Source organism: Dicentrarchus labrax, unplaced genomic scaffold, assembly GCF_905237075.1.
Source record: "Dicentrarchus labrax unplaced genomic scaffold, dlabrax2021, whole genome shotgun sequence".
NCBI classification, from domain to species: Eukaryota; Metazoa; Chordata; class Actinopteri; family Moronidae; genus Dicentrarchus; species Dicentrarchus labrax.
The window spans coordinates 3,408,997-3,422,385 of NW_026136716.1; positions in this window are offsets into that span (position 1 = coordinate 3,408,997).

Here is a 13,389-nt window from a genome sequence, read left to right on the forward strand (position 1 = left end):
CTTTTTTTTCTTTTTTTTATTTGGCAGTGCCTGGAGGTAAGTCGCAGCTCCACGGCAGCAGACAGTGAGGTCTTTTGTCTCTACGTCTGTGCACCAAAATGGGGGCTATCAGAAATTCCCCCTGTCTTAGTTCACATGATTCAATGAGAGCCCTGTGTGTCAGTCTGAAGACTGTTCTTTTCTTGTCTATTCATGTTGTACACCGGAGGGAAAGACCCGGCTACGCTAACGGCTGGAGGCCTGCTTTTACTCATCCAACGAGACAACAAGCTCTGCAGAACTCAGAATTCATTAAAGTCATAATTGCATGGCTTTTCATACTGAATGGTGCTTCAGTCAAGCCAGAATGCATCAAATAGGCAATGGTCATCCAGTTAAAATCCTTGAAATCCTTTACATTTGCTACCATACCTTAGCAGAAAATCTCTAGTTCCAGCTCTAATGTTATTACCTCTGTAGCAACTACCAAGAATCCAGTTACCGAGATGAAGCAAATCATTTGTCTTTGGGCCCTGGCTAAGATTTGGAAGCTGGCACATGGTCAGATTCAAGGAACTTTTCTCCACACAAATAAAAAATGACTCTAAGGAGAGGATGTTTTGCAGGCACTGAGGCTTTTCCAGTAATTCCTCACTAGATCTTGTGCATGGAAACACAGACTGCACTCCTGAGGCAGAAACACCTGACCACCCAGTAAGAGGAAGCAAGTTAGCATAAGTAATTGTTGATTCAACGATGCAACAGTTCTCTCGAGGGATATGGGTCAGTCACATAAATATAGGGAAAAGAAGTTTTCTCAAGTAACAACTGCAAAACATTAAAGAGTTTAATAAGTCTTGAAGTTAATTTACTGTGAGACATTAAACTCTACTGGCGACCACTGGGATTGCAACACCATCAGATCTCTGGCACATGGGCTAAAATGAATAACAATTTGCTTTATGCAAATTGAGGACTGTATTGTCCAAAATTACAGGGAGAATTGTTGAATTTGTCATTGAAATAGCCTTGGAAAGAAACAGTTTTTCCTGGCAAGAACAGAAACGGTGGTTACTGGCACACAGTGTGTTCATTGGACTCCACTAATGTCCATTCTGCTTGGTTTAGAACGGAGTTTCTGTCTAATCAAACCACACATCTTCCAAAAGTGTATAAAACCAAAAGTGAAATAGAAGAAAAAATTACTTAATATGAATCCCAGTTACTTCAATCCCACAAGGAAACTAAATCGATGGTTTGTCACCTTGGAACCAAATTTCATATGAAAGCAGCAGCAAATAACAGCTGGAGGCCAGTAGCTACCCTAAAAGTGCCTTAGAGCTGTAGTTCAAAGGAAATTCTTCATCAGGTTTAAAAAATGGTGCAGTTAGGGTCTGTGAAACCCTCTTGGCTTGTTTTACTCTACGTCCCAAAAGCTCTGCCTGGTTGAACAGGTTAATTGTCAGGATGCAATTTTCCGAGTAGTCAAGAGTCAATGAAGAGATTAATTAATGACAGTAACAAAACTAAATGTAAAGGAATTTGGAATTTGCTTGTTGCCTGAAACTACATAAATCACCTAATAATTGATGAATTTTAATGAATTTTTATTATTTTTCATCCTTCCTCTAGAGTTCATTTGGGGCTGCAGCTGATGAGCCGTGGCGGTGGCGTGCTGTCCCTCGGGGTCACCTTAAACCGTGGTTAGGGCGCTCATCCTCTCCTCTCAGTGCCCTAAAATAAAACTTTCATCTCCCTCGTCATCGCATCCTGAACTTGCCCCCATGTCCCTTCATTTAAATTCACACAGCTGATGTTTGTTGTGAACAGGCGCTGTCAGAGAGGATAAAGAAAGGTTACCTGGTGGCTGAGAGCGAGACGCTTTACACCAGCAGATTTATCCGCAATGATGTTTTGATGTCACCACCGACTCCTCCGGGCGCTTTGCTGTTGTAACGAACCAAACCCCAATCAAATCTTTGAAGTAGTCATGTATGCATAAGCGCCGTCTACCTTAATGCTAAATAATTAGCAAGCGAGCGCGCGGCTCACTGGGATTACTACCTCAGGGCTAAACTTGCTTTTCCTGCTTTGATCATTACATTAATTAAATCTGGCTCCCTTGACAGGTCGGGGGCTAAAAAACAGGTAGGTGTCATAGGCACCTCGGCGGAGACAGAAGCACCTGGTGTGTGTGAGCGCTCCAGCTGTCAGCGGCAGTGCCTTAAGAGTCAGACGGCGGTGGCGTTAATTCGAACCGATGTCCCAAAAGGCGAGGGGAGGGGAACAACTCAATTGTAAGACACCCCGATTCTCTGGTCTGGAGGCGGCAGGGCTGCATCTTTGCGGCAGCTTTGGCCAGAGGAGGAAAGAAGTCATGTTGTCAGACCTCAGTGTCAACTCGCGTCATAACCACCGCCTCGGGGACAAATTAGAAGTGTGTTTCCAGAGATGTGTCAAAAGTGTTCTCGGTCCACATCACAGCGGAGAAATCGTGCAAAAAGGGACCTAAACCAAAGTCAAATGCCAAGGGCAGTCAGAGGAGGGACTCACCTATGATTTATTTAAATCAAAATGGCTTGAAACTATGAATAATTACACAACTGTGCATTCATGTGTAGTCTTTTAATGTAATTTGGGGGTTTTACAGGAGGTCAACATAAGACTGTAAGCACATACATTGAAAAGGACCTAACTGTCAAGTCAGTTATCATTGTTAGTGTACACCACATGGGTGTACGATTGGCTTTAGACATTAATGAAGTAATTTCTTTAACCAGACCAAATATGTGAATGTGATTTATATTACATACATTTATAAATGTATAAGAATTTAAAATAATTTTGGTCATGGTGCCTTCTATATGTCTAAAAAAACAATTACAAATGAAGCACGAACCTTTACCATACTCTTTACCGACCTTCATTTCCTCAGGCTAATGCTACATATTTGCTACACACTACTACTTGCTACTACACACACTATCTCTTTTTACTCCCACTGGGAATTGTGTATCTGCTTGCAACAAAATACACATTCAAAGAGGAAACAATCTTAATATGTTACATTGTAAAAGAACCAAACCAAACACGGCCAAATTAAAAGCTTCCTACAAGAAAATGTCCCGAACAATTGCTGTGCAAACCGAAAACCAAAAGCTGACAGAGTTGTGAGTGTTAAGAATTTAAGACGACCAAGATTAATAAACGTGCATTTTTATCACGGAGCTCATCTGGAACATGACAGCTCAAGAGAAGAAACTGTTTTGAGAGACTTGACCAAATCAAACCCAAACTGTGAGTAAAATCTACTCCAAAGCCAATTAGCAGGAACATGAGACAACTGAAGGAGCTTCAAACAGGTTAGATCCTCCAGCTGCAGGTGCATCAGTCCAAAAATTGCCCTGATTGTTAATATTTCAAGTCTGGAAAAGCCTAAATACATGTCATTGCAAAGTGAATGAGCTTTTTTCTAAGAAGTGTTTATCTTCCTTTGACCCTCAGACTCAGGCTGGAAGAAGGTCTCTCCTCAACAGAAGCTGACATAGGCTGCAGGACAGAAAAATATCCTTGCCCATGATGAAAATAAGGCAAATGACATTAATTTCATGAAATAATCTAGATTCTGTTTGTTGGATCAGCTCAAATTCAAAAACGACTTTCTGCATGAGCCCAGCGGCCTTTCCTCCACATCCTCATCCAGCGCCCCACACCACAGAGCGTTCAGTAGTAATTAGTGTCTTCAATATGTTTAACCATCCCACATACCTGTTTAATCAAACCATTTTCTGGGCATGTATTCAACCTTCAAAGGCAGCGTTTGAAAAGGACTCGGAAAACACAAAAGTGAGTCGTCTGTGAAGCTCCTTTTGATCTAGATCATTAACGTTTTGGAATCAGAAGTTGACATAAGGCCCGGTTTTGTTGCCGCACTCCTGGATCCGTTTCTGTGCGGTGGAAGTTGAAGATGTTTGGAAAATTGCTCCGATTATAGTGTTCATGTGCCATTTGATACCGGTTCCAAGAACAAGGGGAGCTGCAGCCAAACCAGACTACACCAATAAGAGCTGGCGGAACTGGCCGTCCTTTCATAGACCACATGGTCTCTTTACCGAGTGGACACATTTTATTATCATGGTAATCGACTTTGTAATTTCGGTGTGAACAGCCCCACCCTGCTCCGTTTACAATGGAGGGATCTCAACACCAATTAAAGCAGAGTGTATCAAGGAACAATAGTTTACCAGAAAGGACAAATGAATCGCACTCTGAATGTTTGAAGGGCCACAACTTTGTCATTGTCCATCAAAAACTTCATTTTTGAGAGTAAATGTATCAATAAGTGCTGTTTTACCTTCCTGTTTTGCAATAGAACAGCTCATTGCAGCTTAGATAAACACTTCACTGTACTGATGTGACTTGTAAAATGTGCTTTCCGCCAACATACATTAGTTCAGGGTTTGGCTGTATACATCAAAGATTGATTCCATCGCTGTTGCATGCGTTCAAAGCAAGCTCATGGGAGTTCTTCATCGCTCTCCAACAGGAACATCAAATGACGACACAATACGTTCTTGGACTTAACGAAGACGGTTCAGACAGAGACTGAAGCTCGTTCCATCTCCAAACCTTTTAAACACGAGCCCGTCATCGTCCATCCTCTTTTTCTGAAACGGACGCATCAAAACTGAAAAGTGTTCATTATCACATCAACTGGCTCTCCTGTCTATTTCTGTCTCTCTCCACAAGCCTCGAAGTGGCGACGCCTGCGCCCACGGGCAGCCTTTCTGAAAAATCACAAGAAATTCATTTCTTCCCTGGATGGAAAATAACAAAGGCATTCCTCATGACAGGCCGCTCTTCCTGTCATCTGCAGGCCACAAGTCAACTGATCTATTAATATAAACCCCCTCCTCCTTCTTTATCACAACCAGACTGCAGAACTCTCATCAGGTGACTTGATTAACAAATTACAGATGGGCAGGAAGTCTTTGAGGAGTTTTTGGCAAGGTAAAAACAGTAACAGAGATACTTTAAAGCGTGCTTTCTGTGAGGAACATGCAGTAGTATACACCATTAAATATTCAGTTTGATTACTCTTTACTCAGTAGCATATTTCTGACCTAGTTCAGAGTAATTAGGTTTACACTGTTCAGCCACTTTAGTAAACAAGGATATTTTCCTGGTGAGATAACTTCGCAGCAGCTCTCGATATCTTGGCGCAGAGCCTCAGTGGGGATTATCTTCGATCTGAAGAAGATACCTATCTGCTATGTTGATATTTCTGCTTTAATAACAGCACTCTGTCCCACCAGGAAAGCACAGAGAGAGCTTGGTGCGCTGAGGTTTTCATGACCTTTTTAATGTCTTCATTGTCACTTTACATACTCATACACACTGTACAATGCTTTGTGTAATTGAGCAGGTGCTGAGTTTGGTTAATTTTACCTCTGGGAACACATTTGTCTCCATTTTAGTTGCATTACTTTACAAATCTGAGTGACAGTCACTAGTTAAACACTTGATTATAGGTCGGGGTTGGCAGAGAATATCATTGAATTATGCTTTTAGTTTTCAAACATATGTTTAATGCATATAAAGAAACACTGTTACAGTATATACAGTAACTGTACATAGCATGTAATTAGTTTACAGTTTACAGTATCTAATAAATATATACATTTTTAAACTGCTCAATATTTGTTCATATCCTCTCTGTCTTTCTACTTCTATTTATTAGAAGGGTTTACAATGAAAACACTTTCTCAGTTACCTCCGGTGGCCCCTAGCCATGAAAATAGTTTTATTTGGACAGGCTTTGAGATATCACAGTCAGGAGATTTTCTAGTAGATACTTCTTTAATAATAGTAATTACGTGAATACCAGTGGGGTTTTTTTTTACAATTATGCTGAAAAACTGGGGGATTTATTAAAAAAAAGCACATTGCTGTGAGTTTTTTTTTCATTGCCGTGAGCACTGCAAACAAAATTCCAATTCTATAATGGTGTGGGCTAAAATTTTAGAGGCATATCTCAGAATCTGGACAAGGAAATAATAAGAATAATATCGTGTAATTTGGGTGAACCAACCTTTTAACAAATGAAATCAGTGACAATTATGCTCTGATTGGCTGCATTGTGTCAAAAGGTTCACGGATGTTAACAAGCCAAACATAGGTTTAATTATCATATCCAAATTTGAAATTAACCAAGCTCAGCAGAGCGTGTGTCCTAATTCAAACTCTTGTCCTGAAATGATAAATTACAAACTCAGTCCGTCTTTTCCATTGAAAAAAAATAATTGTCTTGGTATTAGCACATACAGGCAAAAAAAAGTTAACAGTCTGTGCATGTAGGTATGTATGTCTGTTAAATGATGGACATACTACTCCCTCACCCTTTCCAATGTAAACACACATGAACATGACAAAGTCTGTGCTGCGAGACACTACAACACATCCGTCACCCATCAGCAAGCGTGTGCAAACTATCATGCAGACAGACAGTCGGCCGGTCCATCACAACAGTCGATCGTACACTAATATCTCGGGGCATCAGCAGCTATTCCAGAAGCAGAACTAACAAGTTAAGCCCAAACATTGGGTTTGCATGGCAGTGGGGGAGTTTATGAATGTGTGTGTATGTGAAAGGGGGGGGCATGCATACATCAAACACAGACGGTCGGTCAATATTGGGGTATGGAGAATCAACACGCTTTTTTTTAAAGGAGAGGCTTATGCTCAAACATCACAGTGCCAGTTGCAGGGCCTGAGCATTTCCCGAGGCCCGGATCGCCATTTCTCATTTGTTGCATTAGCAGGAAAGACGGCGTACAAATAAAATTTCCCTGAGCAAGGGAAGTATCTTTGCATACAAAACAAGGCTGTGTGTAATTTTCAACGGGGCGAGAGGGGAAATGAAAGTGTTCAAGGGGGGAGAAATATGCACCTCCATCAGTCGGCAAAACACATTTAGGAAATTAGCATTTTTGAAATAGTGCGTTTTAAGAGCCGAACAGTTTTCCTGATATGAGAATGAGCAGTGTGACGGTTCGAGGTTAGAGATAGACATGAAGAAGGTGGAATTTGGCACATAATTTGATTATTTGGATGGTTTTCATTTACCTCTGGAGTTCACCTTGAGGCACTTTTCTTTCCTTGCATTCACAGAAAAGCTTCAATTTGACCTTTTTTTTTCTTTTTATCTCACCTGAACTGAAGGTTTTCATGGACATTTATGAACTCAGTGAGTCTGATTAGGTGTAAATTTGGGAGCATGCAGCTCAGCAGCTTGTGCCATTCATTATTAAGGAGAAGAATAAAATGTCTCGCCCAGTCATTTCTGCCCCAAAACAGACTCTACTTTTACTCACACTTCATTTTTAGAAGCCCAGTTGAGCTTTATTGGCCATTCTCTGAAGCACAAACACACACAAATAGCCATTCCTCTTCAAAATATTAGAGTCTGTACTGATTGCCACCACCTGCGTTATCACACAGGCTACTAAACAGATGCAGGAGAACGACTTCAGTGTAGAAATCACAGCTGAGACGTGGCGTGAAATCTGGCAAAATGCTATAAGAATCTGTTTGAGCAGCAGCACAGAGAAGACTGACTTAGAATGTCTCCCATATAAAGACATGAAAAAATATCCAGTCTCTGCCCACAATGGGAGATGACAGAAGACACCTACAGCCACTGCATGTGGCCTGGCCACAAAATAGTACACTGCTGGTCAAATATAGTGCAGTAGCTGGAGAGTATTTTTGGTGTCGGGTGTGATGTGAACCCACTGTTCTCAGTTTTCCTTATGTGAAGAATAACAGTGAAAAATATATAAGACTGTTGTCTGTGTCAGATATGTGAGTTCTTGGCTACACAAGACCTGAAGTCATCTTTTAAGTGAATCAAAATTATAATAATAATAATTAAAAACTATAAACAAGAGCATTTTTGTTTCTTTGAAACTTCTTTAATGCCTTTAATGACATTTTGACAGCATATAAAACAGTAATCGAGTAATGTTAGTGTTTAACGTCTTGATTTACAGCTACAGTATGTTTAATGGATCAGTGGTCAGACTATACCCAGTACCCAAAGAACTCAAAACCCCACAATTCAAATGCAAAATCCACTTAAACTTGACACATATTGCTTGGCAGGTTATAACAGTTATACAGTGTGTAAACTATAGACCAACCTCTGTCTCTTAGCCGTGCAATGCATCTGAGGTCCTGCAATGTGATTAACAAAGAAAAATCGCCTATATTTACACAAAGTCTAACTATTCAGATGAAAAATACCTCTCCTTAAAGTTGAAACAAACAATGTTGCCTACAAAAAATATTCTTTGGTTCATTTGGAGGTCAAAAAATGTCATATGTAGGTTTAACTGGACTTAATTAGGTTTTTTTTTCTTTTACATACAATAACCTGACTGGGATGTCGTCATTGGAAACTGTTTGGATTGGGGCAGCCACTTTCAAAAAATACTTGGCAGGTGAATGGAAGGACTATCTGTCTATCACAGACAGGCAAACTTCAACCAATCACATGAATGAACCATATAATGTCGTCAAACTCTTACAGAGGCCGGAAAAGCCTTCAGTTCTGTTCTTTGCAGCCACCAATGTTTTAAATCCATTATAGTAACTATTTCTGGATGTACTTAGAACTGCATCACACTGAAATATACTCATTTAAATATTGTTATAGGATGTAACCTTGACCGGGAGAGATTGGAAGACACCCAATGAGTTGAAAGAGAAGGTGATAAACGAGGAAACATTTCCCAACATCTAGGTTAAAACTGGGCTAAACTTGGCCGACAGGTTAATGTTGTTGTTTTTTACGTTAAGGTGACATAGTTGTTGATTCAGCTGCATTTTAGTGACTATTTTAATTTGCACCGAGGAGCTTTGTTTCAAGAGGGTTATACACCAAAACCACCACCATGAACCACTGACATAGATGTCTAAAACAATGTAAATCCAGCCCAGATTTAACATTTGAAATCACTAAATCAATGCCTACTGGGCTTTTCATGGATTGATTGTGCCTTTCAACCTTTTTCATACATGTATTGTTTAATTCTAGCTATATCTAATTGTGACTGATCGGTTTTAGTACAGAAAACACTGAAACGCTTGTTTCTGTTTCAAGACACGTCACTCTGCATTCAGGTGTGCAAGAAAAGAACAGAAATAAGTGACTTTTTCTGCAGATCCACGCTGCTTCGGGCTCCACTGCCCGTTAGAAAAGGCAACACACTGCCATCAATGAAACACTCTCCCTCCACCTCTCCCTCTTGTCATGCCAAATTGTGTTTTACAGCATCTGTTCATTATAGATGGCCGACATGATGGATATGGTCATAATATTAATGTAAGACTGACACAGCAGAGACATGAATCATGGCCGACTTTATTTCAAAGCCGGCGTTTCATTGGCCCACCACTAAAAAGTGATATATAAATGTCAGCGAATGGCAGCCGTAAAGCATTATGAAGTACATTTGATGGTGCATTTTCACCGTTATCAACCCGCTGTTATTTACTAATGTGTCTTCTTCATGTGACAGCCGCTGTGGACGTCCATGTCAGTGTCATTTGCAGATTGTGTGCTTAAAGAGACTCTACCTTTTGTCTTTTCCAGGTGCTGGTTCAGCAGTGAGAAGAAGATAAGGTAAGAACAGACAGAAAAAGGATGTTCTTCATATGTAGTGTTGGCCTTTGGGTACGGAAGTCCAGGGATGACTTTAAATTGAAAGCATTCAATCAAATGAAAATTTCATTTCCCATATGTGTGCATGATGTATGACAGGGGGTCATTATTCTTTTCAAACCATGAATTCATTGGTGTTTATTTTCATTTTCAAAAACAGGTGAAAAATGGTTTAAAGAATCAATAACTCAAAAAGCTCCGTTGTAAACACTAGTTTATGCATTATCTGTTTATTTGACTCATAATCATCATTTTTATTTGCATTCTTCTTCCACTTTTGTCATCACTTTCCTTTATTAGGAGCATGTTTGACAAGCCGTGCTCGTTGCAAAAGGAGCCCATTGACTGGTGAATACTGTGAACAGTGTGTTATTGCAAAAGGGAAGCATAAAAAACTGTGGGGGGGCATCCTGTCATCTTTCATCTCTCCACTCTCCGCTATCAATAAAGGAAAAAAACCAACGCATTCAAAGATACATAACACAAAATGTTTGTTTTCAGGTTATAATTAATTACATAAAGTATACATGGTGAGCCTTATGTTTGCCTAAATTTAAAAAAAAAAAAACAAATCCAGTGACAGTGTTTACTGTCAAACTGCCAACAGCAATACGTTTTCATTAGATCTGTGCTAAAATGCAAACGCTCAGGTTTTCTTTCTCAAACTGTCTTTTAATTTGAAACTGCAACTAAAATGTTGATTCAGCATTAATATTTATTTTATATGGCAGCTGCACATTAAACTTCAGTGGAGTTTTCAGTTTTATTTGAACTTTGGAAGCAACAATGTTAATGCAAAATGAAAACCGGAGCGCAGAATGTTTATTTTGTTGTACATCACGCACACTCATTTGTAAAAGAAATTTCCCTTTAATATAATGATTTGAGTTGGCTCATGTCATTGTGGGCTTCCGTATTAAGCTGTCAGTGGGAGGAAAAGATAGATGTTTTATAGACTAAAGCAGGATGGCCTAATTGTTTGATTTAGCATCAACGTCACATTGAGTTTCTACATGATTGAAGATGATCGTGTTTCCAATTCCAGACTTTTATAAGTTAGAAAACAGATTCTATATTTATGTTTGGGGCTGTAAGAGTCAATTTTGACACTTTAACTTTTATAAAACATCAAACAGCAGATCAAAATCGTGTATATGTCTGTTTAGAGAAGCTCTTCAAGCTTCAGTCCCAATATCTGACATAAACTTCTCAAAATCAATACCCTCTGGACCCGCTTAAACTTTGCACCTTTGCTAATGCTGAGCAATTCTGGTCTTGTCCTAAATCACTGGTAAGACAAGCAGTAAACAGCCTGCAACACCTTCTCCATAGCAAATGCCTCAAAACCTTCTCTGCCTGAATGTGCTGCTTTCAGAATGAATCAGTACAGATTCATGATTACCTGCTTGTAGAAGAGAGAATGTAATCCCCTGAAATACTAAAACAGCTGTCGGATGTGATTACTTTCAGCCAGTTCATTTAAAAAAAAACAACGTAACATACAGTTAAACTTAAAGATATTTTAATTAACCAAAATCAAATAGTACAAATATTGATTATGTAGACACTTGTGTGATTGTCATTTAAGTCGTCAAAAATGAACTGGAGGGCACAAAAAATGCAAAAATGCAGCCAGCAACAGGGAAGAAAAACAAGAAAGGAGTAAGATATTTCATTTTCTTCACACGTAATAAACCAAAAAAGCTCAATGCTGTTCATGTAAATTAACAGTTTAAATGATCTCATACGGTGGCCTTCAGGCTTAAAGGTCCAGTGTGTAGGATTTAGTGTCATCTGGTATGATTGCAACTCCGTCGCTTCACCCTCCCCTTCCAAATGAAAGACGCAACTACTAACGCAAAAAAAAAACAACCCCTACCTGGACCCAGTGTTTGGTTTAACCCTTCAGGGCTACTGGTATGATTTATTTCAATCAATTGTTTAGCATTTGTTTCTGATTTTCTCTGTTTTATGTCATACATTTGGTGCTTTGGAGTCTTTGATTGTTGGTCGCACAAAAAAACTAGTTTAAAGACGTCACCTTTGTTTTTTTTTTGTTTCTTGCTATTTTCTGACATTTTATCAACTAAATTAAACGAGTCAGCAGCAGCACCGTAGCTGCACTGGTGTTTTTGAATTTGTGAGAACTTGGGCTTCAGTGATAGTGTGGTCAGAACTCTCCACCCTCATATAATGACAGATCTCGGGAATGAACATCATCACAAAATTGAAGCCATATGGATCTCAAAAAGCATTTATTGGTTTTGGAAAATCAACTGAATACAAGTACTACATACATCACAGTAATTAATTCTGCGTATTTTAACTGAACACGCTTCCTTGACCTTTAGAAAGTGAGCTTTCAAGCACAAGTTAAGGTCTCCAGAGTCTTTTAAAGTCACAACCAAACACTCAACTCCCTGCAAACTCTAGTGAAGACCATGAGAAGTGGTTGAAAGCTCCAGAAAAAGCTAGTCAAACATGGAAAAATGAGAAAGGGAAACCTACAAACTACAAATGAGAATACAGATTTCTAAAGCAACAATCGAAGGAGAGTGAATCAAAACAGCTTTTCATGATTTCATTAAGCAGATTGGATGTGACGACTCCGCGTCCACCTCAGCCTCCGATTGGCTGCCGGTCTGTGACGCTGTGAATTGGCTGAAGGTTTATGTCAGTTAATAGCATAATCACTGCAACTTAAGTGGTCAAGTGGCCTGTTAGATATATGTGTGTGTGTGTGTGTGTGTGTGTGTGTGTGTGTGTGTGTGTGTGTGTGTGTGTGTGTGTGTGTGTGTGTGTGTGAACAAATTCCCATCCTGCATCACTCGCCCGGATTCCCTCCGTCGTGTTACTGACTGCGGATGAAAACAATCTTCATCTAATATTTTTCCACGACATCAAGTAATGTAAATTACGACGGGGTGTTGGTATGTAGTCTGTAATTACACATCACCCCCCTCTCTCCTCCTCCTCTTCTTCTTCATTTCGGAGCGTTAGTGGTTCTCGTGTTCAGGCCTCGATCTGCTCTGCCTCCTCCACCTCCAGCTCTCTCTCAGCTCTCCTCGGCTCTGTGGCTGCAACCAGCTCGTCCTGTTTGAAAGACGACTGCTGCACCCTACAGTTTAAAATCTGTCTCTCACTGTGCCTGCCTCAGCCTCCAAACACAGCTCACCCTCTGTTCCTTATGCCTAAAACTAACCAATGTTCAGTTTTTAATTAAATATCAGATATAAAGAAGGCTTCACTGGCATCATAGCAAGAAAAATCCTGACTTTGTGATTAGATTTCTAGCGTTTTTAGTCAACTTATAGTTCTTTTAAACACTAATGAATGAATAAAGAGTTCCACTGTTATTCTTTAGCTTTAATGTGCTTCCAACTCTTAAATAATTTCACCAGTTTGGTTTCAGTGGAGAGTTTTAGTGTCCTATGATGGTCTAAATGAAATATCAAAGGCTTTTCTCCCTTAATGAGCAGAATATTCTGGGGTAAACTGTGAATATTTTGGCATGATGATCGAATTTAACAATACTTAAAATTTCCACAAAATATGGGCTAATATAGTTGCATCATTTCCGGCACCTCAAAAGCTCATTTTGGTTGAAATCTAATCTAGATGTTTGTGCTTTTCCTCCATTTTTAATAAGCGAATCGTTTAATGTTCTAGTGTCAAATATCTATGAA